This window comes from Oryzias latipes, chromosome 5, assembly GCF_002234675.1.
Source record: "Oryzias latipes chromosome 5, ASM223467v1".
NCBI lineage: Eukaryota > Metazoa > Chordata > Actinopteri > Beloniformes > Adrianichthyidae > Oryzias > Oryzias latipes.
The window spans coordinates 29,997,610-30,024,800 of NC_019863.2; the positions used below are offsets into that span (position 1 = coordinate 29,997,610).

A 27,191-nucleotide genomic window follows, 5' to 3' on the forward strand; every position below is an offset into this window, starting at 1 on the left:
ACTTCCCCTCCCACTCCCCCCTCCCCATTGCTGAAACCTTGTCCAGCATATTTTCAACGTCTCAAATACGGTCTTTTACTTTTTCTTTTTTACATTTCTGCATTTATTCGTCTAACTTTATTCATCTAGTGGTCTTCCATCATCAAAAATATAGTTAAAAATGTCAAAAACAGGATTTTCATCAGAATGGGTCTTCAAATAAACTAACTGCAGTAGGAGATGAAGCATTTTGTGTGCAGCTTTCTCTGAGATGCAAAATGCCTTGTTGTCTCACTGCTTTGAGCCAACAACTGCAAATCTTTTATAACACAGCACTTGCTGAACATTTACTGAGTCAAATATTATTAAAAATGTAATTTTCATCACATATTTATTCCGCAACAAGTAGTGTGCTCCTTTAAAAAATTACTTTTCCATTGCGTTTCTTCCACCATTGGGCAAGTTCAGATTTTAGGTGAAAACTAAATTGCTGAAAACTGTTTAGTAAAATGTCTTCTCAGCCTTTCTAACAGCTACCTCGCCTGCTGTGTTTTTGAACGCCTTTGTGTTTTTTCATGAGAATTTTTATCCGTCTGTCCTCCACAACAAACAACTTTTTATTCTCATTGTGTTTTGAGCGAAAGAGTCTCACGGGGGGAAAAAGGACTCGTGTCATGTGAGGACATCTGATCTGCTCTGCACTTGTCCTGAATATAAATCAGATTGTATCTTTTACACTTTACCAAGTGTTTTATTTTAAATAAAGAGCTCCTTTATCTAAGCTTCCCGTCTCCCGTTGAAAGCAAAAATGCAGACGGACTGATGGTCATCTTTCAAACAGGCTCCACCGATCGTTGTCACACGCAGGACCACGAATGACTTCCTCAGATAAGACGGCTTTTATTCGTCCTCATTGTGACTGCAAGGCATTTCCATTATTACTAATGTCATGACTGAGTGAATCACGTATAACGTCACTGTGAAAAGGGTCTTTTTACAGATGTTTCACATGCCAGCGGCGTCCAAACAACTACTCCGACCAACAGGCAGTTAGATCCATTTCCTTACAACCTTCTTCTCCGTTTTTGCAGTAATTTGGAAAAAAAGACGGTTTGAAATAGCATTTTCTTCATCACATCTTTGCTTTGCAACTACAAAGTTATGCAGCAAACCTTTAGGCCCTTCAACTCATATGTATTTAATTTTAATGTGTTTTCAGTTTTTAGTGTATTTCCTTAAATGACAGGTCTTCAGACCTGTTTTCCAGAGATTAGTACTTTCACATATTAAATTAGAATGTTTTCTCCTTACTACTATTCTACAGTGTTTCTTTAGTTCTTCGTTTTAAAATATTAATAAGGCTTCAAGCTGCGTCAGATGTTCCTCGCTGCATGTGGTCGCTGCATCCTCCCACCGCATCTTTTCCCTCAAAGGCTTTGTGAAGCATCACCAAAACATTACCATCATCTGCAAAAAGCTTACCAAAGTCTGCACAAAACTTCAATATAGTGAACTGATCCTTTGGGTCAAAATGGCCAAAAGTATGAAGGGAAGAAACCCATAGACAGCAATAATAGTTTTGGATGTTTTAAACAAAATAATTATTTTGATTGAGGAATTTTTTAAATTGTTATTCTTCAATGCATTAAAAAAACCTGCTCATCTTATTGTGTCATCCGGCGATGGGCAGAACCAGTTCACAACTTTCTGAATCTTCTTTTTCTGAGTTATTACCAGTTATTACTAGTCAAATGTATGTTTTTTACTGGTTTTATGGGGGTAAAACAACAATAGTGTTTACTAGGGGCAATATAATTTAACAACAATTCAACTCATATCATCATTTGTGGATGATGATATGATTCTTATTCGATATTGGTAAATTCTGAATGATCAGATTCTGTGACCTAAAACTGATCCAGGACATCTAAAGCTGAAACTTCAACCAGTGTGACTCAGAGAGAAATATCTGGTACTAAACAGTAGAGGAGAAGTTTTCCAGATTCATTGTATTTCTTGCACAATCATCAAGTGTAAATTAAATATGCGTTTGATGGATTCAATTAACAACTTGTTTTTAACAGATCAATCTGGTTGGACTATGAAAAAATTAGTCAACTCATCAATTAATCGTTACACCCTAGTCTTGCTGTCTCTTTAACCTCTTAGGACCTGGTGTTCATATGCGTGGACATCACATTTCGAGTCATTCATTTTGCCCAACTTTAGCTCCGTAACGACACGTTTGGGGGGTTAGGTCAAATGGTTGTATGAGATTAAAGACCCACTCTTTGGATCTATTTGAAAGTTTCTTACTAGCCAAAATAAAATAAAAACAGTGTTATATTCATCATAGTTTCTGCAGAGCAGCAGTAGTTCATTGGGAAATCCCCTCTGAGTTGTGGCGGAGTACGTTGGCGTGGAACAATCTTGCCTTGTGGCCCGCTCAGTGTTTTTTTGACGTCACAAATACGATCGTTTTCCAACAACTTTTTTTTTTTCCCGTTTTCTCCTGATTCAAAACAATTATGATAAAAGAAATACCCAGAAATGGCACTTTTGAGCATACGTTTCCTCATAAATGGCCTCCATCATCAGAAAAATGACACACCAAACACACGGTTTTCATCGGAGTGGCTCTTTAAATATTTCCTTGCTATTTTGACCAGGAGGAAAACAGTCCTCGAGTCTGGTGCAAGCATCAAAGAGCAGTCCTTGGGCCGCTCATTAAAACCCTCATTCTGATTCCGTTCCTCTACTTTCTCATCAATGTGACGTCTCACTTTCTGATCCTGGTGAAGCTGTATGTTTCTGATGAGCTTTAGGCTGTTTGGTTCACACTGGACAAGACTTTGTCTCACAGAGGAGTTCAGATATGGTTTTGTAAAAAAAAAAGAAACTGCTGTTTTTTTATTTCTTTTTGAAATCCTTTCCAACGTTTTTTTTTCCCCCTCTAATCATAGAATCATGAGCTGAAACGGTGCTAAAATGTAATTTTCTAGCTGAGGCGTGTACGGTCTAAGATGCAACTCTTTGCTCTGAACTCGTGAAATTAAAAGGATTATAGGATCCTCTTATAAAATGACCAGAAGGAAGGAGTGAGTTTCAGAGTCACTCACTCATCAGGTGGAAAAATATATGTGGAAATCCACAAACTCTGTGTGATTTTTGTAAACAAAGTTTAAATAATAAAAAAAAAATAATAATAAATAGGAGGCAAAGCTTCAGGATAATCTGCTGCCAAAGACCCAAAGAAACACAACTGCAGGGATTTTAACAGGATGGTCACTGCTGCCTTCAGGCTGTTTTTTCCTACTGATAACAGCCTTTGCTCTCCAGTGGGAATGAGTACTTTTTATGAAGTGGGTTCTCCCTGCAGGGGTTTACAAATCTACTGCAGATTCGGCTTCACAAACCGCAAACTCTGGCAACTAAGACAATAAGACAAAAATAAAAGTATTTTTTTCCATTCTATAGAGTTTTACTGCGGTATTTTCAGGTCAAGGAGAAGCTGATTTGCTGTGGTGAACCCTGAAGTGGAAAAGCCAAAAGGAAAAGAAGATTTTCAGGTCAAGAAAATGCATATTTTTTTAAAAAATAGTCATTTTATAAAGAAGTAAACTGAGATTTGGGAACTGGTCAGGCCTCTTGAAATTATCCTTCTTTTGGTTCTTCTGTTGCAAGCGGGAGTATTTGTGAAAATAGATTTTATTTGGTGGATCAAAATAAGCACAAAATCAAATTTCTCAGCAGCAGGAATTTCTTCTTCAAACAGAGATTAGCCAGCATGCAGCAGCTTCCACAACTCGTTCAATGCTTGAAGTGCTGATGTTCGGCACAGTCCAGAACATTAGGTCACCCTGATTTAACGTTAGTGGCCCCTCTGATGATCAGCTCTGCCCCCCCCCCCCCCCCCCCCCCCCCAGCTGCCACCGCTCCTGCAGTCAATCCACGGACTTATTTAACATCTAAGAAGCCTTGTTTGGATGAAGGTTAAAAGTATAATTCATTCTGTGTGACACTGTAAGCAGGTCAGCTTTGTTTGCTGACAGCTGCTGGGCTTGGTAAAAAAGCCAGAATAGATGTTAACTTTTACATGGTCAAAGCTCTGATTAAGAGAGTGCACCTTCAACACTTTACCAAATGCACCTTCAACTTTAACTTTTATAGCGCAGACGTAATCAAACTCAATAATTTATCATTCCTACAATGTACTGGTCTGAATCTGGAACCTTTTGCACAAATAGCTTTTTAAAACCTAATACTACGTACGCATGAATGCGCTGGACGAGCGCTTGTATCATATGGTGTTCACACTGGACTATCGCTATACCCGACGCTCTGCTACTATTGACATTCATAGTTGGAAGAGGCTTGGTGAAAAATGTGGTGCGAATCTCGTAATTCTTAGAAGATTATAAAACCAAATTGTTATGTGTGTCTCTGACCTCTCTGGTTTCCTCCCGCAGTCCATAAACGTGTTTCATATATTAATTGATCTCTCTAAATTGCACGTGTTCAGGGTGTAGCTCGCCTTCACCCAACAAAAGGTGGATTGGCTCCATGCAGGTCTGTGACACTGAAAGGGATTCAGCAAGATGGATGGACAAAAACAAGCTAATGGGCAAAAAAATGTAAATAGCTTTTAGTTGTGGATTCACTTAATCAGGCATGGAGACAATCAGCTCTTCCAAGTTGTTGGGTAACAGAAGAAGATTATGCACCTTGACTGTGAATCAATGCCATCCTCCTTGCTCTGGTGTTTGTATGTCAGAGATGCTCATATCCATCTGCCTGTAAAGCTCTTGAGCCTCCCTATTTAGCTAAAACTCTCCGATGTGGATTATTTTGGTAAATGAACGATCATTATAAGTAATGATACTGTATTATTCCTCTTTTGTTCTCTTTGGTCTTTTCATAATCCATCTGTCTTTTTTCCAGCTACCCCAACCTTCTTTCTCCCGCCCCTACTGAAACTGCCACTGTCCTTGTTTTTGCCCTACATAATAACCTGGACCGTGTCCTGACAACACAAGGAACCATTAAGCCTTGCTCATCTGTCAGTGTTGGCTTCACTACTCGCAGTCCTTTCTTTTTTTTCTATCTTCAAAAAAGGGGTGCACAGTTTGATTTGAACGAACAGCCCTTTTCATTTCTGCATTCTAAATCCTTACTTATTTGATCTTATTGAAAAAAAATGCTAACATCCTGTTTGCGGATGAGATAAGAGTGTTAATACTGATACAATTTCACATAAACCTGCTTTTCTTATGCAGGATTTCATTCTCTTGATTGCACATTCGAATTGATAAATAATTGCTGGAACACTTTCGGGCTCCCTTTTCTGTTGATATCAGTATGTTCCAGTTAAAAAATGCATCTAGGTGATTCTCTGCAGAGAGAAGGTGTGCGCTAGCGGATGCAGAGTCCACAAAGGGAAGCTCTCGACTTCTCAGTATGACTTCTGCAACAGGATTAGTAAATCGCTGTGACAGTTTGACATTTGAACCCTAGGGCAGAGCAGGCTGGTGGAGTTAGACTGCTGATACTTGGTAATGATTGGGTTCTGACAGTGCCTGCTTGTATTATTATAACTGCCGGTCGTGCAACAACAGTGTCCCTGTGAGAGCTTGTGTCATGGTTTTTAATCATGAGGGCAGATTTAAGGATTGGTGCTTAATCCTTCAGGGGATGCCCATGCTGGGAGATCATAGCTCATTTTACTGACAGAGCTAGATCTGTGCGGGCTTCTGTCTACTGTTGTGCAGCAGAATGTCAGATGTGGAGGTTGCACATATTCAGCTTTATCGCATGTTTTCGAAAGAATAGATTAGAACCAGCGGGTCTGTTAGGCCGTACAGGACAATGTCAAGGGGGCTGTGGGTTCCAGGGGGCGCCACCAGTTAATGTGGATTCAAATTTAAACAAATAGCATTGCCACAAGTTGTTGTCAAAGTGGCCAAAAGTGGACAAAACTAAAACATGTTTAGAAAAGTAAACAAGACAAGGTCTGACACTGGCGAATTAAACAATCTAAAGAACAAAGATAGTTGGTGATTACCACAAACTGAGCCTATCACTGCCAAACAAAGAACAACAATTACAACCAACAGACCAAAACCAAGAAAAGGTGACAAATGTTTACAAAAGACAGTAGTTTTAGACAGAAGCCTATTCTACAAAGTCTTGCACCAAATATGTCTGGCTTGCTGCACCCAATTTGGTTTCTTCATACTGTAGGTGTCCAAATACATTATGTCAGATGTACCCCTTTATAGGGCGAAAGGTGTTCCGGCTGACCACAACCGTGTTTGAGCCCAGAGGTGACTAACAGGCCACGCAGAGCCTCATTTGGTTCATTAGACGGCTGTGCAACGACTGCAGCAAATCTCTGCCGCAGTAAGCCGGTGAGTCAGCTTCATTCAGCTCTTCGTGGACTGACCTCATTTGGGAATGCGTGAGGTTTTGGGTTTTTTTGCGAAGTTCACATGTTTGAGTTTGACTGAAGATTTTTGATGTTAAAGTTGAACCATTTGTGGATTTCATGTGTGAGTTAGACACAAATTGTGTCTTTTGGGAAATTTTTGTCTTGGGTGGGTTTTCTAAGAGACTTAACTTTGAACACCAAACCAACTGCTTTACTTTCAAATTACTGCTACCATCTGCTTTCCACTTGATGTCGTGTTAAAATAAAAATCTATTTGTTTTCATGCTGAAATTCTGAACTAGTTTTTTTTTTCATACATATATATAACTAGGAAGGTATTATTTTTATATTTTGTCATTTTTGTTTATCACAAAGTTTCTGTGTTTAGAAGCTCAGGCCTTATGTAGTTCTCTGCATAAATCTGTTACACCTATGAGTATGGCATGAGCGCCTTAACCCCGGAGCGTTACTATCCCAGGATTTACTTTTTTCAAACATCTACCATTAGCACAGCTAATTCTGTGTAATTATGATTTGCTGCACCCCGGGCCCAGTTTGTGCTTTTTGTGCTAATTGTGTTTGTTCTGTGTTGACACAGTTTACACCTCCTCAACAAACCTGACAGAAAATAATTGCTTCAATTCATTACAGCTCAACCGGGACTGACAGCTTCATTTGGGGTAAAATATTTAAACTCTGATTTTGGGACGCATTTAAAATGTTTAATGAAACACAGCAGTATAGTAGTTAAAAGAAGCACTCTGATGAAAACTGTGTTATTTATGTGGTTTTGTAGCATTTTTCTGATGGACATATATAAGCAAATTGAGTACAAAATTGCATTTATAAAATATTTATAAATCAGGAGAAAATGAAAAAATTCGCTTTCATAAAGATCTTATTTATGGGATAGAAAATCCACTGGACAGGTCACAAGCATCTCATGCATCCACATGTAGACATACGTACAGCTTCGTTTTCCTAATGCAAGCTGACCTGGTCCTGCAGTTTTAATCATTTTGACTATAAAAAGTTGGTTAGTATGCTCTAACTATCCTACTTTGTGGAATGCTCAGTTAGGATTGATGGGGAGTGGGAGTGGGGTTGCTCCGCACCAACGGTCCCGCCCACAACTCGGGGGGGGGGGGTTCGAATTAACTTTTGCCTCTCTGCAGAAACTATGTCCTACAAAAAATATTTTACATTTTTGGCTAAAAACATCATAAACATTAATTAAAATGCCACTAGGTATTCTTTGAAAATAGATTTTTTTTTTTTTTTGTATTTGAATACTTGCACATCTGGGAACACCCCTCACTTTTGCACATTGCTGTCACTTTTCTTTTCTCTGCTCCTTGGAACTGCTGTGACAATTGAATTTCCCCAATGTGGGATCAATAAAGAATATCTATCTATCTATCAGAAGAGGACTTTTAAGTATGACTTTTTAATGTAGAAAATACATGAACATCTCTGGGTTTGTTGTTTATCTTTTCTTTTAAGTCCTCAATCACAAAACTTCACTGGTACCTGTTATTGCTAAAATGTCATTTGATTAACAAAAGCTTAATTAATAGATTTCATAGACTTTATAAGTGATTTGTTGAATGACGTGTCTAGTGGTTTCATAGGAGCAGTTTACCTAAAACGTGTTAGCATTCATCCAGCATCAGCATGTGTCAAATACAAACACTTCCTCCCATACATCTATGTACCGGTAATAGTTTTTGAATTGCACCATTTTTCTCTTGTTTAGTGTTTACACAGGCTGAAGGGGCCCTTCTCCAATTTACGTCAAAACACTCAAATGCACTAAAATAGTGACTTTACTTTAGAGGAGATTGACAAGAATTGCATAAAAAGCTTCCTTGTCATCTTGTCTGTCATTGTGTTGCTGCTAAAAAGTAGCAGCTTTAGGGGGGGGGGGCACTAAAAGTAGTAAGTGGGAGCCATCATCTCAGACTGTGAATGGTAGAAGCCGGAGGTAGAAGAGTCAGAAGTTGCAGCAGGCGTCAGCAAATAGTTAATCAACACAATTTCCTTAACGTTGTGTTTTTTGTTCTAACGTGTGAATTGATGCTGATGTCTTTGTGCATTTGGAATCAAGGCTGATACGGTTAGTGGGTTGCCTACAACTGAGAACATTTGCCTGCAGCCAAGTGGGAAAAATCACACCACCAAAAATGAAATGGTGTCTAAAGTGTCACCCCAGTTCTCTGACGATTCATTTGTTCTCATTTTGTCCTGCACACGAGTGTCCTGAACACAGGATAGCTAAACTGTGAAATCAGAGTTTAGATGTGTGCATTCAAAGACAAAAGAAGAGCAGTGACTCAACAGTGGTAGAACAAGCGGTTGTGGATCATAGCTTAGATTTGTAGAAGGATGGAGCCCCAACTGTGTTGCATCTTTATTTTTAACTTTAACCAAAAGTCTGTTTTTGAATTAAAAATACATATAAAAGAATTTGAACTTTTAGTTTTACGCCCCTTGATCTATTTTAATCGGGTTTGCAACAGCTTTTCTCTGTGTGGAGATAACTGAATGCAAACTGTCAGCTAAGCTGTGTAAAGTAATGCCAAACTGTGTCTATCACAGCCCTGAAGCACTGAATGAAAACCAAAAAGTAGAAGATGAAATAATTTGTTGAAATCAAAAGACAGATCTAAAAAGTTGAACCAGATGAACTGTGAGGAAAACCAGAGTCTGTCTTGATGCAAAGGTAAGATAGAATAAATAGGAAATACAGCATAATTATTGTTTTTTTTTCTCCTTTCAATAAAACCAGGTGAAGGTTGGTGTCCAGGACCTCTCTCTGCATTTAGTTTGTTAGCTGTATGTTTAGGTGACTGACCAGGTGGGTTAGAACAGCTTTTGTTTTGCAGGCATTCAGTTGTACCAAGCCCGCCTTTGCAGGGCAATTCAGATGATTTGGGTTTTCGTTGTCCTAGATTCCTGAAAAGAGTGGATAATTTGCAAATATCAGTTGCTTTGTATGATGAGATTTCTGTACCACAAAACATCATCTAAAGAGACTACAACCAAAATAAAGATCATTACTTTTTAAATGTTTTGCCTAATTTTAAAAAACAAAACTGCCCTAGAAGACGTACTTTACAGAGGGATATTTAATTTGATGATCTCTGCATAGTTGAGCTAAAACAAATAGGACTACTGTGTGTTATAAAACAAAAGAAGCAGCCCATTAGAAGTATCTACCATTTGGAGTTTGAAAGAAAAATTTTATCGACTGATTCCCCAAACTGTTCCTATTTTGCTTGTTGTGATTCCTCCCTCTTTCCTGGAAGCTGTCTCCATTCCAAATCTCAGGGCTCTCTTCCGCAGTCTCTCATTCATTTCAATGAGAGCATTAGCCTGATAAGACAGAGAAATGTGTCTGCCTGCTGCTAATTCTAAAATGAAAAAGGATTGTGACTAACAAGCAGAAAATAAGGAGAAAGTAAGTGAAATGCTGAGGAGTGTGTGTGTGTTTGGGGGGGGGGGGGGGGCAAACAAAAACAAACAGCTCCTTTAGCAAACCACTGACTTGTGATGAGGTCCACGGTTACAAAACTAAGCGTGACAGAAGCCGTGTTTGTGTTCTCTCTCAGTCCAAGGTTGTTGTTTTTTTGTTATTTAAAGCACACTAATTAACATTTGTTATTTAGTGCAGTAGTTGATTGGTGCAGAGGTAGAGCGGTCAACCTCTGATCGGAATATCACAGGTTCGGTTTCCGCCCTGCCTATCCATGTGTTGAAGTGTTTTTAACATGTTCTTGTGGCATTTTTTCATGGTGGAGGACGTGTAAAAAAAATCAAAATTGCATTGCATGTAAATCAAGAGCAGACAAAAAAAAATGCTGTTTGAAAAAGATCATATTTGTGATGCAGAAAATACGCTGGGCGGGACCACGGACTCCCTGCTCCGCTCCATTCCAATGCATCCACTTGCAGTAAAACAGATCCGTGCACGTCTTTATTTTCCTCGTCTGAGCTGGAATCTGGATCTAAACTGTACGGCTGGATGGCTTTGATATTGCTCGCCACTTTTGTTGCACCACAAATGTTAAGTTGGGGGTGTGAGGGGTTGTATAGGCTAACAGGAGAGCATGTAAACAGAGAGCTAGAAGGGTTTGCCCCAGTCCTGCCAAGAACTTTCTGATGAACTCCTGCTGCTCTGCAGAAACTATGTCCCAGAAAATGACACAGGTTTTTGGATTTTGGCTAAAAATGGCATCATCATAATTAGGGAAGGTTTGAAAATGGATCAAAATGTGATCAGAGTGGGTCTGAAGATCAGCCTGCCTGACTATTGGATGCCGTTCCAACCTGCACCCCCTGCAGAGTGTGCTGGGGGGTCACCTATACTTAGGGACATCAATATTTCAAGGATTCTCAGCCTTGGCGCTGATGAGGTTTCATGGTTGAGACCCCGAGGGAGAGATAGGTCAGCGAGGAGGTGTCCCAGTGAATTATTGTAAAGATGGGAAAACAGGGAGAGAATAATATAGAAGTCTTGGTCTGCATTTCAAACCAACACAAAAATGGGACAGTGTGAGGATGGCAGAAGTGGGTGCCGAAGATAAATGACCTGTTTTGTCCGTGATCCTCTGGTTAGAATTTCTCATTGAGTCTTATCAATGTTTTATGATCAACTGAGCTTTGAAAAAGATGAAACAGAGGGAAACGACACTTCCAATCGGAGTATTTAGGACTAATAATCTGCTCACTTGAGAGGAACATCAAGTAGTTCATTATCTGTGGAGAAGAAGCAGAAACATCAGAAACAGATGGGAGTAAAAGTGGACTGTCGACAGATGAACAAAGAGCAGATGAAAAAAGTGGATGGATGGGTTTTGAGGAGCTTGAGCAGATGCAAATGAAACCCCATCTAACTGTCGATGACAGCCTACTGCCCTCTCTTCCTCCTCGCTCTCATTCTTTTGTCTCAATGTGCTGAGCTCCCCTAACCAACTTGTTGCTAAGACTACAGCTGCTGTCACAATGGTGGTCATTAGGAGTCGTTTCCATTGTAAGTCGGGTTCAGGGGGGCAATCACAGGAGAACTGGTTGATCCACCATCATAGTCGGTGTTGGTCCCGGGTTTTTTGTGGGTGTTACACGAAATCAGTCGTTGTATGTAGGATGAAGGTAAATGTGTGTTCTTGTGTAAATGGGTTAAAGAATAAATCATAAAGTTATTGTACAGGAAATGCAGGTAAAAACAAGCGCTTCTGAATTGTGTCACTGATCATTAATCCACTCTTTCCTTACACAAAATGGGAAACGGCAACAAATGACAGACTTGGTTCGGCCCATGTTACGTGGCACTCAAGCAAACCAGAGTCTGTACTCTGTTATGGAGCGAAACAGCTGTGTTTTTGTGGGCTAAGCTGCTGCTGGACCTTCTCTCTGGGCTTTTCAGACACCATTCCCAGTTTGTTTTTGTCTTTGTAAAGTTTGGCGCCTTCTTCTTGTTCTGTTTCTGTTTGTTAAGTTTTGTTTTCAGGTGTTTCCTCCCAGTCACAGTCTCAACTGGTTTTATTTGAGCTGCTTTTAGTTATTGAGCCCCAAGTCTGCGTACGTTTATTTTTGTTGTTTCTTTGCCGTGATATTTTGGACATTTGGACTTTTATTGGTTTATCTTCAAATGCACAGTGCTTATGTCATTTCCTCCATCTGTATTCACCCTGAAGGGTCAACTTGTAAAAATCAAAATCAGAAAATAGTTTATTTTCAATAAGCAATCAGCAGATTTTACCTTATTTGTTGTCCGAGCACTGGTGACATGGACAGCACAACACAGCAAGCAGATTTGTTATAAACATGTGATTTAAAAAAAAAGAGCAGGACCAACAAATATCTTGGAACAAACATGTTTTCTGTTTTCTGATAAAGTTACAGGCTCATTTTGAGGGTGTGAAAAGTGAAACACTTACGTGTGTTTGTTGGATGTTTGCTTCAGAGTTCATGAGATGGAAAAAAACTGGTCTGGACCAATAGGCCTCAGTGTGAATGAGATTTAACAGGAGAGCAGTCTTACAGGAAATTGTGCGTTGTTGTTGTTTTGTGTTGTTTTTAACAAGATATTTTTGCATTTTTCTGATGATGGAGAACATAAATAACGAAAATTGCATTTCTGAGAATTCCTTTATTAAAATCGTTAATTGGGAGCAGACGCAAAAATACATTTGGAAAAAGATTGTGACGTAACCCACAAGTTACCTGCTCCACTTCTAAACTACAGCTGGACAGCTCTAATGTTGCTCGCTATTTTTGTTGCACCTGCAATGTTAGGTTGAGACTGTGAGGTTCTGTAAGCTAGCGGGAGAACATGTGAACTGAGAGCTCTCCGTTATGGGTGACATACAGGGGGGACGGGGTTGCTCCCGTTGAATTTCATATGCTGCTCTGCAGAAACTTTGTCCTGTTTGATTTTTGCCTCAAAGAATCATAGTTAAAAGTCCAGCGGGAACACTTTTAAAATGGATCAAAAGATGATCGGAGTTGGTCTTTCAGGGGCTGAGTTCTGACTTCTTGCCTCGGATGGTCGGCTTTGTTTCCCTCTGGTGCAGATTCAGATTTTGCGAATGTAACACTGTCTAACAGACACAAATTCAAATTCAAATTAATTTTATTTATAAAGCACCTTTCATGTCAAACAGACACTTCAAAGTGCTTTCCACAAAAAACAAACAAGAATACAATAAAAACAAACCCCACATATGAAATAAAATCATTAAATAAGCCACTCATAATAAAACACACAAAAACAAGTAAAAGAGAAATGACAGAGCTTAAGAAAAGAGAACCCAGAAGGCGCAAAGACACAAAGCCAAGCACAAAATCTAACTGAAGAAATGTAAGAAATAAGAAGTAGTCAGAGAAGTAAACAGAAAAGAACTCTTTGCAATTTAAACCCAGAGACATACAATTCTCAAAAAGTTGGGAGATTTTTTAACTTTATGATATGCGTGTCTGTTTCAACAGCAAGGTGGACTAGTTAAAAAAGTAAAGTATGCCATGGCGAAGCATTTTATTCGGGACAAGAAGTAGAGCAGGAAGTAGATCAAGAAAGTAGCACTCTGAGGGCAAAGCCAAACGAAAACGAGTCTCTTCCAGAGCTCCCCCAGGAAAGAGCTTCAGTTTCATGGCAACAATGATTCTTATCCGGAGATAAGAATAGCATTTATTGACATTTTAATAGAAAAGTGAGGGGAAAACTGAGCAATGCTTGACCTGGAGTTTGTTTGAACATCAAAAAAGCTGTGGTGCTTTAAAATAACTTTCATTGATTTCATTGTAGTAGGTTTAGGGGATGTCATCTGGACTTGGTTTTAAAGTTGGAAGACGTTTCACCTCTTATCCAAGAGGCTTTGTCAATTCTGAAATAGCTGGTCTAAGAGCTGGTATATATGCGCTCATTGGGGGAGGAGTCAGACCTGAAACTGGAGGTGTTGTCCACTTAGCCTATGTGGTTTCGGGTCGTTAATAGTCCTTTGTCCTCAGCTGGGGGTTGGGGAGTCAGTGACTCCCTCTCCAAAATGGTCGTCTCTTTCAGCGGTTAACGACTCAGGTGGAACTGGTTTGGTTTGTTTAGGTTTCAAAACACTACCGTAGATGGACCCGAAACCACATAGGCTAAGTGGACAACACCTCCAGTTTCAGGTCTGACTCCTCCCCCAATGAGCGCATATATACCAGCTCTTAGACCAGCTATTTTCAGAATTGACAAAGCACAAAGACAAAGACAAAGACATTCCACCATCCATTTTAGAAGAACATAAACACTCACCTGAGCACAGGTGTTAGCTCACCTTTGCACTAATAGTTTGCATGATTGAATGAATGAAAGATTTCACACTAGTTGGTTTAAAGGCATAGGTATGCGTTCGTGAACACTATCTGTTTTGTGTGCATGTTGACATGTGGACATTTTTGCGGCTAGCAGGTGTGTTGATAATATTTGAGTGTGTGTGAACAGGCCCCGCCCTTTTTGTACTACATTTGAACCGTACCGTAACGATAAACAACCAGTAAACCTGTCTTTTCTATGCTGCTTCATGGTCTTACCCCCCTTCCCCTCCTATTATCACCCTCCTACCCCCCCCTCTCTCTAACGTCCCTCTCTCTTCTTCCCCTCTTTCCTTTTCCGTCCGGTCCAACACCAAAGATTTTCAAACATGATTGAAATTAATAAATTTTGGCCTCAATTACAAAAGGGGTTTATTCAGACATACCTTTGGTTTGTCTGAAGATGAATAACCCCTCTTGTTAAAATAAAATATGTCCAACACAAGAGGCCCTCAGCTCTCATCTGTTTGCCTAGCTGTTGGACAGGACAAGTTTAAAAAAAAAAAAAAAAAAAAAAAAAAAAAAAAGAATTGACAAAGCCTTTTGGATAAGAGGTGAAACGTCTTCCAACTTTAAAACCAAGTCCAGATGACATCCCCTAAACCTACTACAATGGAACCAACCTGGATGAATGAGAGTCTTCATAGACTTTCATTGATTTCCTAAATAAAAAAAACATTAAAACATTAAAATGAAATGTGTTTTATCGGTATTCTTCCTGTAGCTTTTGCTATGTTTGTTAGGGATGATGTTAAAATATATATGGTGTCATTTGCTGCGAGCTGCCATGACGGCCTGACAGCTGGCCCTCAGTGCAGTCATTCTCTGATGCTTTGCTCCTAAACAGAAAGGACAAAAAACAGAATCAAAGTGGAAGAGAGACATGCCTTTGATGCAAAGCGGGTTTTCTGTACAATGAGAAAAGTGGCACTAAGCTTTTATGTGACAGAAAATGGGTTTTGTGGCAGCCTAGGATTTAGTGGATTCCACTTCATTTTGCATAGGATGATGACAAAGGAAAAAAAGAAATAATCTGGATAAAGAATTGTTCATTGTTGATGCAACAGCAGCTCTAAAAGTAGTCGGAAAAGGCAGGCGAGTCAGACAAATAAAACGAGGATAAAATGTACTTGTGAACAACTAACTAGCAAAACCGTGAAGTAACAGAATCAAAAATGTGCAGTGGCAGACAGCAGGACCGATAGACAGCAGAAAGGCTGTGCGGCTCACAGTGCAAACTTCGAGGCTTAGATCTGGCTCAGAGTGGCTTTCTCAGACAGCTGAAAGTGTGTCACAAGAAAGCTAGGCTAATGCACCACGTTAACGTTGCTTCAGTGAATCCCTGCTGAATTCAGCACTTACTGCTGGCACAAGTCCTGCCCAGAAAACCAGAGCAAAGTGAGCCACAATGAAGAGTTTAGCTTTGTACACGAGCAAACCCTCACAAGGAAAACTGGAGGCTCTGCACTCATCAGTAATCACTTCTTAGTTGATGGAAATGTTGTTGGCTTTTTTTTATTAAATGGAACCCCCCCCCTCCAGTGAGCTCTTAATGCAATAGTGTAATTAGACCAGTCCTAGGCTAACATTAACATATAGACTAATAATAACCATTGAATGTGTGGTAGGCTCTTGCTGAAGCATAATTGTTAATAAAAATGACAGTAAAACTGCCTTTGTTTTTGGTTTACATCCGGTTTACATGTGTCTTTATATAGTTTATATATTCTTTTTCTGCTTGCGGAAATTCCTTTAAGTCAAGGGTCTGCAACCTCTATGCTTAAGGAGCCACTTGGTCCACTCTTTTACTGACCAAAACTCAGCAGCGTTTCAGGGATTCAAGCCTCTTAAATAATTGCAATGATTTAGTCTAGACCGAGTCATATTTTTCTGTATGTAAATATTTTAATTTATCTAAGATTTAGGCTGATTTAAATGAATTAGAAATTCAAGCAAGACAAGCCATTGTTGGCATTTTCTATCACTATGACTTTGGTGCACCTTCATCCTTTTTGTAAAACAGGTCAACATTGATGTGGAATCCAATTTAAATAAAACTCTTTATGTGCTAAATTCCTGTGACCTGCAGTTAGACTATTTAACAGCAGAAGAAAAGAACACGTGCTTTAAGCAAATTCTAATGACCCAACGTAAAACATGATAAGCTAAAATCAGTTATTTACTATTTATTATCAATCAGTTACTCAAATCATTTGCATTGGTTTAGGTGCTGTGGTTTCCACATAGACCTAGATGGAGTGTTTTTTGTTTCTTTCTTTTTTTTAATGTCATTTATTTTTTTCCAATTTAGCCACGATGGGGCCCAAGTCAGGGTCTCATTGTATTTATTCGGGCTTGGGACCGGCATAGAAGGTTGTGTTGGAAAAGGGCAAAATTTTTGACAAACCAAATATGCGAATCAGACCACATTTAATCTACATACCATGAAGTCCATACCGCATCGGTCGAGACCTGGAAGTGAACAACGACCGCTATCGGTCCTGTTCAACGATAGGGTGCTGGAGGAAATTGGACTACAGTTGGTCAAAGAAGCAGAGGAGGAAGGTGAAAATGTTTTAGTGGGATGTAGGAGGAGTAAAGTATGGATGCAGTGAACTAAGACATGAAGGTAGCTGATGTTAGAGTAGAGGATGCAGAAAACAGGGTTGGATGGAGGAAGCTGACAAAAGTAAAAGAAAATGCCAGATTTCTCCAACCAGGTTAACATATTAAAGAAACCTGATTTCTCATACCAGATTTCTTCCAGAAAAATCTGATAACTTATTTTGAAAAAGTTAAGGATCTGTGTATTCTTTCTTAATGCATATAAACATTAAGCTCATTCATGTTACATAGTAAAATCTGTAAATTCTACAAAACATTTTCTATTTTTCTCTTCTATATTTAAAAAAACGCTCCGAACTATGGGGAAAATGCTGGCACTTTGAATTCTTCTTAGAATTACAATTGACAGTTACATCATTTATGGAAATCATGGTTTGATATCTAATCGAATTCAGACTTTCCTGAATTTAGGTCCCTGAAACACAAATAAATGTCTTCCAAAAGAAAACCCTAACGCCAGTCAGGTTTGATGGGAACCTTTTATGGTTTGAATGTTCCTTTTTTACATTTATTTCATTGGGTTAGCTCTCACAGGAGTGATCTGCTGCTTTCTCTGAATCATATGAGCTTTTTATAGAGTTGAAGTGCTTTCAATTCATCAAGAAGATTTGTTTTCAACAAATTGTACACTCATGTTACATGGTGTGATAGTTTAGAAGTTAATCTTATTGTAAAAACTAAATATTGTTGTCACCTGCTGAAAGTAATCCACTTTAAAAAATCCGATTAGGTCAGCAGATAAAGTGGGAAAACTGCACCTTCAGAACATTTTCACATCAAAACTAAAATGAAAGACACTTAAAAGTAGTTGGGTTAGAAAAAAATGAACATGTAATACATAAAAAAACAACAACTAACACAAAAAGACTGAAGCACCAAAACTAACACAAGGATGTGGTTCAATTCTGCTGAGCTTTTCAAACATTGGTGTGTGACATCCAGGCACATGAAAGACTCAACCAAGAGCTTGGGGTACAAAACAAACAGTTTTATTCCCACTAACTTGGAATCGCTAAGAACAAATGTCTGGGGAGGGAAAAAAAGGCTGCTGTGAAACGCATGAGTTGTTCTACATGTGTGGCTGCCAGTCATGGGGGAAGGGAGGGGAGGAGCCAAAAAAGGGCCTTTTTTAAACCCTGCTCAATCGGGTGCTTCTGGGGCAGGCTGGGAAACCCGGAGCTGGAAAAAAAACCGAAAAGATAGGAAAAGGTCACCACATAACAGGTGGATAATACAGATTAACCTGTGGTGGGGTTCAAACAGAAAACAGGTGTGAACAGGATCAGAGAGCAGAGTAACAAAGTGAAACGGAAATGATAAAAAAGTAGAGGCGTGGTGATTAATCAACTAATCAATAATTGAATTACGGTATATTTTCCTACGATATAACCAGATCAGATCAATCTGTCTGAGGCAAATTGGTAATCCAGTCAACCTAATAAAAAAAAAATAGTTTAAAAATGGGATATGTCTGTAATCGATTGGATTGAGGTACAATAGGTTTATTTTACTACAACATAAAAATGACCATCACAGCGGACAACACACATGTAATGCAGCAAAAAATGATCAATCCATCATTCCAGCCCCATGTTGAGAAAAGTCATGTGTTCTAGAATGTTCTAAGAATGTTCCCTTTGGATTATTTGGATGTGGAAAAACAACAGTGGACTGAACTTTAGGAAACTAAAATGTGAATGGATTTGCCATTCATTCTTGTTTACTTTTTTTTTTAAACACATATTTATTTACACTTGATTATCTTGCAAGAAATGCAAGGAATCTGGAAAACTTCACCTGTTCAGTACCAGTTATTTCTTTCTGAGTCACTCTGGTTGAGGTTTTGAGAGATGTCCTGGATCCATTTTAGGTCAATGGATCTGATCGTTCGAAATGAATCAACATCGATTATCGTCAACCCCAAATCATGACATGAATCAAATTATTGTTAGGAAGTGTCGCTACACCCCTACATACATGCTTGCATGAGATAACTCATTGCTCCTCCTAATAAAACATTGTTAAAAAATGTATGTTCAGAGTAAATTAGTTTTTTGTAAAACAATGTTATATTATGTTATATTGTATTATAATTATGCACACTTTCAAGTACTGAATCTTCAACAACAAGTGTTTTATCAGTTCTTGTTCAAACATCTAACTTTACACACCAGAGTATAATTGGATCAAAATAAGCTGGCAACAGCCAAGAGAAGCACTGTGAGAAAGGAATGAGAAAATTTATTTTCGATGGTGTTTGGTCTTAGTGAATCATAGCTGTCTGGCTCAGAAACACAATGCGTCCCACATTTCTCAGTGAGAAAGCTTCACAGGCTTTTGTCACCACAGCGAGTCACAGCAAAGGTAGACATTGAATGACACAGGAAGAAAATCTGGTATTAACTTGTGCTTAGTATTACGGAGTATTAAATTACATGTACTATGGAGTAAAACAGAATAACTAGGACACACTTGTGTGGTTAGATCGTAGGAAAATATAATTACACATGACAGTTTTCTCTTCGTTTTGGTACTTGCCATTTTCAAGCTACAATTTATTTCCATATAATGGGTTTTCTGGGTGTTTTACAGGTTTTTGTTTAGTATATATCACAATTCTTCTTGCTTTTCTGAGCAAAACATTGAACCCCCACCACAAGCTCTGAAACTCACCAAAATGTGGACACACCTAGGAACCCAAGGAAAATGAAACTGGGTTAAAAAAATATTTCCACTAATGTCCACTAATGAAACCTAAACACACCTGTAGGGGATATCCAATAGAATTTTAAAAATTATTATGGGATGGCCACAGGACCTGCGACTTGCCATTCTGCGGCAAAGTGTATAATTTGGCAAGTTTCCCATTTTCGCATAAAGGAAATAACCATAGTAAATGATTACTTCAGACATAATTAAGGCTTTACATATAAATGAACTAATATGCTGTTGATGCAGACTTAGCACTAAGCAATTGCATTGGCAAAATTAATAATGCTTTGTTATGCATTAAGTAGAGTTGCTCAGTAAACTCTAGTTAACTGCTAGGAAATGCATTGTTTTTCACTTAGTATCAGAATCAGAAATACTTTATTGATCCAACACGTGGGAAATTTGTTGGTCACCATAGCAACTGACAGCAGAGGGAAAAAAAGACTAAGAATAATATAAAAAAACAAAAACAAACAAGAACAAAGAAAATGTAGCATAAATGCAAAGCAGTAATGCAAAGCAATGCATACAAGTGTCTGTTAATACGTATTTAATTGGTAAATAATGTTTAATTATGCATTAACCAACGTTAATAAAGGGACCCTTATTGTAAAGTGTTACAGGAAATCTTTTGTGTGAGCAGTCTTCACAGCTTGAGTCTACAACTGAAGTTCTGTTGACCTTTGACCTCAGGAAGAGGCTGCCATCTTGATTTTAAACAATATCATCTTTAATACAAGCTATAAATTGAATCTCAATCTATTGCTTCTTAACTCTTCGAGCATCACTGGGAAGCTACTTGGGGAATAAATGTTAGAATAAGAAGTTGTAGATTTTGCACAACCTTAGTGTGACAAGCTTGCAAAAGTGGTGTGTTGCTCACATAATTTTTAGAGGGAATATTGTAAAAATGTGATACATAAATGCCTATCTCAGGTTGAACAAAACGATATAACGTACAATATAAACATGTTAAGAATGTGGGTGTGGTTAACAAAATAAGAAAAACTCAGTTACCAAGGAAATCAAGAAATTTATTTTTGCCAATTCTTCTAAAAATTACACAGACCTGTTTCTTCAACCCAAGGCGACCGAAACAAAATTGGTTGCTATGAAGAAGGAAAAAAACAATAGAAAAGGCACCATTTAATAAAAAAGGGGCTTGTTTTTTTAATGAATTTGTCACGTGCAGCCCTAACCAGGCTGGCAGGGTGGGTCAGGAGGGTGTGCGAGGGCGGGACCAGGTAGCCACTCCCTGCTTTAATTTTGGGATTCTTTTTCGTAAAGATTTCCCAATTAAGCAACTTTGTTTCTGACTAACAATTTAGAAAGGATTTACTCTGTTCATCATGAGCTCTGTGTTTTACATCAATCTAAAGGGGACAAATTCTAGCTCTGAGTGTCAGCAGGACACAGACAGCTGCTTTAGAAGACAACTTCAATGGACACAAAGATGTTCAGCTTGTCATAATAATAGAAGCTAATGAACCATTTTGTCTTTCAGGGTTTTTATCTTCACTGGGCCTGCTCTTCTGGGACCTTAGCCAGCTCTTCAAGTCCTCCAAGAAGGTAAGCTGGTCCTCTTCAAGCTCAGGACAATGATGTATTTAAGCATCTTCTGATTAAAAACACTGGACCCTGTTACACTGGCGTGCTTGATGCTGGTAACGCATGCATGGAAACAGCTAAGCCATCAGGAGATTTTTGCTCACAGGACACAGAAAGGGCATGAGTTGACCTTGTCTGCATGAAGTAAATGAACCAGAATAAACCCCGAAGGCGGTGAGACTGGGCTTGTCTCTCAGACAGAAAAAAATACGCATATGAAGCAGTAGAAGGCCAAACTTCACATCTAATGTTTGGACTATTAAACCTCATTGTGTTTGCTGAGTCCTACATCTGATCAACAATACAAATGCTAGTGTTCAGCTGGTGATAAACCCTTTCAATGTGAGGAAAGTATGTCCATCTAAGTCATCCAGCTGTAAGGTTGAGAGGCGTGCTTTGTCACACAGTCACCAGGCAGCCTGCGAGCGCCGTGTTGGAGCATAGCTGCAGTGCTCGGCATCGTGGTTGTCCTCTCTCAAAGGGCTTCCCTGAGGAGAAACACTCAGCTCATGATTTTCACACTGAATTAATTTCTGCCAAAGCGCAAATCTAAGTCGGAGATGCTTTCCATAAGAGTGCACAGCTCTGAGATCTTCCCCCTTACAGGGTCTGAGGTTTAAAAAAAGTAAAGAAAGTCTAATTAGATGCAGCTAAAAAAAAAAAGAAAGAAACAAGATCTGTGACTGTGTGACCTGTTTGATTTCTGGTGACTTTGATGGTCCCTGCTGGATTTTCTTACTCAAAGAAACAAATCAATATCCTCCCTGCAGTTGATGCATTAGTGTTTTTTGTCCTTTTTGTCTTTTGCTTCACTGAACTTCGTGGTACATGCACAAAACACTGACGTATTCATTAAGCTATGCTGAAATGGTGAAAGCAGTGGTAATCACTTAAAAGAAAACATTTTTTTGGTCTTGAGACAAAAGTCCTTTTGGACAAAAGTCTAAAAGATACCAACCCTACAGATTGACTGACCTAATGTACAAGGTGAAGCCATGAAGGAAAGGAGGAGCTTGGAAAACCTTAGAGGACCCTCATGTACTTTTAAACCATCCATTTATTTAACTTAATCAAAGGCATTGTGATCATTTTTTTCTATAATTAGTTAAAAGCCAATAAACAACGTCCCTTCACAGGACAAAAACAACATAATCGGTATGTAATGTCTGAGCTTAATCAAATGAACTTCAACGTATTTAACAAATGACATCAGTTCTTAATCGACACAGTAAAGTGTGTTTCTTTAAAACCATCAGTTAATCGGAACAAGTACTTTACTGCAGGGATCTGAGGATGCTCAAAATTTATGTTTATTTCTTCAGAGCCACAAGCAATAACTGCAGCATTTTCTCCAAAGGACCGCTTGATGCCTCAAAGCTGTGTGGCTGCACAGAAATGCACAAACATGCAAGCTGCTTTGACACAACCCAGTCCCATCCCAAAACGTGTAGTAGCTACGTCTGTTCCTGTGGATGAGACCGGGTTGGCTTTGACAATATCTGCAAAGAATTATGGTTAAAGAGGCTGTATTGTGATGTTTTTGGGTTTACCAGGAACAATTGGGACGTCACCCATTGAAAAGGGCTCACTTCCTGCTCAAATGAAATCAATTCATCCGCCACTTTTTGCAATTTCAGACATTTTAAGTGGGGGACAGCAAGAATGGTTATTCTGACCAATAGAATGACTGAGTTATAGTTGTTTTTTTCTCTATTGAAATCTTAGGGATCTTGGCTTCTTGGAACCAGTGGGCACTTCCTGTTTGGCACACCAAGGGGAGGGGGTCACTCAGTCCATTTCTCATATACTGTACAGTAATTAGTTTTAACACCAAAGTAAACTTTAGTATTTGTTCAGGAAGCTGTGATCTGTACAGTAAACAGATCTTGTTTCACCGTTTCTATTCTCCGCTTTTCCAGCACTGAGTGAAGGTCCGCCCATTTTAATATCCGTTCTGTTCTGATTAGTGAAGTTACTTAAATGACCAAAATGACTCTTTTCACAACTTATGTGCTAGCTCTCTTTAAGATGGACATCTGTGTAAAGGCAGGTGCTGTCATTCATATTTCACAAAAACACGAGCAGGGAAGGATTTGTAGACAAAGACTTTCTGCAGCTATGAATGAATCCATTCCATCTTTGTGAGTCCTGTTGGCGTATTTAGTTTTTTGGCCATAAGGTGATTGCATTACAGAGTGCATTAACCTGTTAAGACCTAACGCCCAAACACGTGGACATTATATATTGTGGGCTATGTTACTAGTTAATTGTGCTTAACCGAGGCTCTGTTACTATGAAATAAAAGAGGCATATTAAGAAAAGAGCTTGGGTTATTAGAGATTAGGCAAAACAAAACAGTAATTTAATGGGTTATATTGTATATTTTTAGGGAACCATGTTGTTATTCAAGTGTGCCTCTTTTATCTGACTTTGCAAAAAGGGCAACACAACTGATCAGTCTTTTTTTTATCACTTTTTCCCGGAGCTTGCACTTTGTAGATAGTCCCTTGACAGCTGTCTCTCTGCACAGAGAGAGCAGTTCTCATCAAAAAGAAACAAGAAAACAATATTTTTCCTTTTGAGATGCTTTTGTGGTTCATTGTCTGTGTTAAGACAAATCAATAGAAACACTTGCTGCCAGTCTAAGATGTTTATTAAGAGTTACTGAGCCTGAAAGTCCAAATCTGCGACTATCTTGCAAACTTTACCAAACTGTTTTTGTGCGCTTCCTGCTGATCCTGGTGCCGTAATTTGCTGCGCTTTACAGCAATAAAATGTTGTGATCTGTTCATGATATGCCAACTTCTTGAAGAGTATTTATCTGTAACAACTTTAAAATATATATAGCACTGGTAATAATAAAGAGAATACAATAAATATCCACTCCCTAGTCAGGATACAACATTGGATTTTAAACTTAGACTATGTGATCTGGTCCTATTTCTGATTACGTTATCAGATTAAGACAACACAAAATTAAAAACAATACACAGACTCTTGCAGTTAATTGTAGTTGAAGTTCATCATGTATTGCTCCGCCAGGCTCCTGACTACAGTACCCATAATGCTCCAACAATCCATCAAGCAGTGCGGCTTTATGGTTTCCCAAAGTTGCAGTCTGACAGATTTTCATTTTTATTTTTTTTATTTTATTTTTGGTGCCATGTACCACAGAACATCAGTTTGAGGACAATAAGCACAAGCATAATTCACAAATAAGGCGCACCGGATCATAAAGCACAGTATCGATTTTTGGGAAAATTAAAGGATCTTAAGTGCGTCTTATGATCCAAAAGACATTGTACATAGAACACAGATTAGCTTTATATGAGAAAAGCACTGTAACGGCAGTTTGATCAGACGAGAATCAGATTAACCTGCATAGCATGGCTCTGCATCACTCAATGCTTTACTCAGAAACACATTTAGCTTCAATTTTGATTTTTAGACCAAGTTTAAAGTCAATTAATTGTATGGTGCACTCATCAGAAGGACCAATGATGGCCACTTGGTTTACAAAAATGTCCCTGTCCTTATTCAGCACATTTGTGTGCAGCATTTGAGTATGTCAGGTAAAAAGGCAAAGCAGAAGAGGTGTGTAATTATTAAAGAGAAGCTACCTAATCACATATTTGAGCACATGAAGGTCTGAGGGTTTCCTGAAAGCACATATTTAACGTCCAGGAAAAGTAAAGTTTGCTCAGAGTTTGTTAGAAACCCTCTTCGATGAAATATGAGGGGGTTTTTTTATTATATTTTTTATTTTTTTGACTTGTCCTGTCCAACAACTGAGCAAACAGATAAGAGCTGAAGGCCTTTTTTGATTTTACTATTAAGGGGTTATGCATCTTCTGATTGTCAAGGTGTATAATTGCATAAACCCCTTGTGTTTTTTTATTATATTGTATTTATTTATTACATTTTATGTTTTAAACATATATTTTTCTTTTTTACAGAGGGAAGAGAGAGGGGAAAGGTGTGAAAAGGAAGAGAAAAAGGGAGGGGGGATAGAGACGGGGAGTAAGTAAGGGGATACAAGTGCCAAGCTGCTAATTTGAGTAGTTCATGATTTGTAAGTATCACAACGTTTATGCTAGACCTGCTGTAAAGACAAACATCCAAAAGTGAAAATCTTACTCAAAGATAAGCGGAAATCTGTGGGTTAGGAGGGAGGCATAAAGCAGACAAAATACTGTATGTGTGATTTTTAATTTGTTCTTGTGGCATTTTGCTGTTGATGGGGAAGAAAATTAGGCTTAAAATTGAATTTCTGAATATTTCTTTATTTAAATCATTGTCAGCAGGCAGAAAAATGCCACCGGAAGTTGTGTGACATAAAAGCTACAACGTTAAGGCCAACAGCTCCCTGCTCTGCTCCATTCTGATGCATCCACAAATACATCCGTGGACGTCTTCGTTTTCCTCATCCGAGCTGAAATCTGGCTCAAAACTGTACGGTTGGATTAGCTTAAACATAAAAGTCCACTGGGAACGCTTTGAAAATAGATCAAAAGATGATCAGAGTGGGACTTTAAATTCCCAAAAATTGAGAGAAGTCAGATTAGTTCAAGGGCTGATGGTAGATGAGCCACTCTAAAGCTCAGTAAACTGAAATCAGTTAACATCAACCTAAAAAAGACACACAACTGTCCCTATCATTAAGTTTTATTTTTGTAACAAGATTACTCTGAACAGGAACAATTTGTACCAATCATATTTTAGCAGCAGAGCTTGAGAAGTCTCTGATTTTAGGTCATTTCATTGAAATCACATTTTGAGTCACCAGCACTGCCTGACAGAACCCACCTCCCTTCAAATGGTTTGTTCTGACTCAGACTTCAGTTCTCCAACGCAGAGCCAGAAAGAAAATTGCTCTCTGTGCCACAGACTTTCCCAAGACATTTTCTACCTTAATGCGGACACTGAAGTACCTAAAAATAAAAAAGTACTACAGCAAGACAGCCTCAAAGCAGATTTCCTTCCCTGGTTTGTACAAACGTAGGTCTCTGTTGTCCTCCATTTTTTTGGTTTCTCTGAGAGTAAATATAGCTTGCCTTATTTCCCTGTTGTAAAATCACTCAGTGTAGCATGAGAGGATGGCATCTCAGCTTAAAAAAAAAAAGAATTTGAGATTTAAACTTAAGGTTTCTTCAGACGTCTATTGCGTGGAGTTTTAGAGAAACACAGATTGTGTAATGCCTAAGTTTTTTTTAGCTTTCATAACAAGGAAAACATCAACTGTACTGGAACTCTTTGTTAAGCAGAATTTCTGTCAGAAAATTTCTCTAAGTTCCTTCCATTTATATGGGGGCCAGTTGTATAGTTTTTATTCACAACAATTTGAATGAAGAAATACTCAGAAGAGCTTATTTTTTTACTATACATCCTCCATTGTCAGAAAAAGCCACAAGAACATGTCATCAGAGTGGGTCTTTAAAGATCACAACAATGATTAAAAAAACAGAACAAATAGTAAAAAAAAAAATTATATCTGAGAAATCAAAACAAAAAAAAAAACATTTAAAAAATACAAAACATTTCTAAAAACAAAAGTAATTTCCAGAAGTCAAAATGAAAGGTTAACATGAAACAACATAAAAAGCAGAAAAGGTACAGTTTATGGGACATCACTGATTGGATGGTGTTTGAGTTTTGAAGAAGAGGGAAAGCAGAAAGCAGTTTTACCTGAGCTATGGTAAAGAGTTGACTAAACAATCACCAAACGTTTGTGCTCGCTTTGACTAAAAGTTGACTAAAGAAATATCTGCTTTCAGAATATATTGCCACTCCAAATAACTTCCTGGTAAAAAGGCGAACAAACGTATCATCTAATCAGTGATGTACCATAATTCTGTCAAAATAGACGGCTGGATCCAAATGCAGGAGGTTTTTTGGCTCAGCTAAAAGTGCACAAAGCTAAATCAGGGTCAGGCAGGCAGGAGTCGATAACAGTCACAAGAGCATCAGAGGACAGACAGGGATAGTC

General features: G+C 38.5%; 1 protein-coding gene across 6 annotated transcripts in view; it reads left to right on the forward strand.

Moving 5' to 3' along the window:
• The window catches only part of LOC101173932 (disks large-associated protein 4), a 152,079-nt gene that overhangs the window by 13,637 nt on the left and 111,251 nt on the right, over positions 1-27,191 (forward strand). For all 6 annotated transcript variants that reach the window (XM_020703572.2, XM_020703568.2, XM_020703569.2 and 3 more), the window contains exon 2: positions 21,102-21,166. The gene's annotated coding sequence lies outside the window, so the exon portion shown is untranslated. The remainder of the gene's footprint in view (positions 1-21,101; positions 21,167-27,191) is intronic.